The sequence below is a fragment of the Octodon degus genome, unplaced genomic scaffold, assembly GCF_000260255.1.
Source record: "Octodon degus isolate 3935 unplaced genomic scaffold, OctDeg1.0 scaffold00522, whole genome shotgun sequence".
NCBI lineage: Eukaryota > Metazoa > Chordata > Mammalia > Rodentia > Octodontidae > Octodon > Octodon degus.
This window is the reverse complement of record NW_004525098.1, coordinates 124,008-124,772: the sequence shown is the minus strand read 5'-3', so window position 1 is coordinate 124,772 and position 765 is coordinate 124,008.

The following is a 765-nucleotide window of genomic DNA, read 5'->3' as shown; positions in this document are numbered from 1 at the left end:
GTGGTCCCTTTGCTTTGCTAAGTTTGTTCTAAGTAGGTGCTCTAGACCACTGAGCCATCCCCCCAGTCCCTCTTGGTTTTTTCTTGTTCCAAATAAATTTCAGGAATATTTTCTCTAGATCTATAGTTATGTTGGTGGCATTTTGCTATGGATTGCATTAAATTTGTATAACGATTAAGCAAGGAATATCTCCATTTTCTGAAATTCTCTATAATTTCTTTTTTCAGAGTACCATAATTTTGATTGAATAGATGTTTGACTTCTTTAGTTAGATTAATTTCTAAGAATTTCATTTTTCTTGGTGCTATGGTAAAGGGTATTTTTCTCCAGTTTCTCTCTCAGTGTGTTTGTTGTCTGTATAGAGGAATGCTATTCACTTTTGGGTAATGATTTTGTGTCCTCCTATGCTACTGAATTTGTTTATTAATTCTAGGAACTTCTTGGTGGAGGGTTTTGTGTTTTCTAAATGGAGAATCGTCATCCTCAAATAATGATAGTTTAACTTCTTCTTTACCTGTTCTTATTTCTTTTCTCTCTCTCTCTCTTGTCTGAAGGCTGTAGCTAATGATGCTAGAAGTATATTGAATTGGAGTTCTGAAAGAGGACGTAGCTGTTTGGACAGGGTCATATTCACTGGTCCTCCTGGTCCCAGGCTTAAGAATAAAGTTTAAAGATGCTGTAGAATTATCTGTGTTATCGCAGACTCAAGGTATCCATTCACTTGAAAAGTAAGAGCCTTTAGTGTTCCAATCCTCATCATGGTAT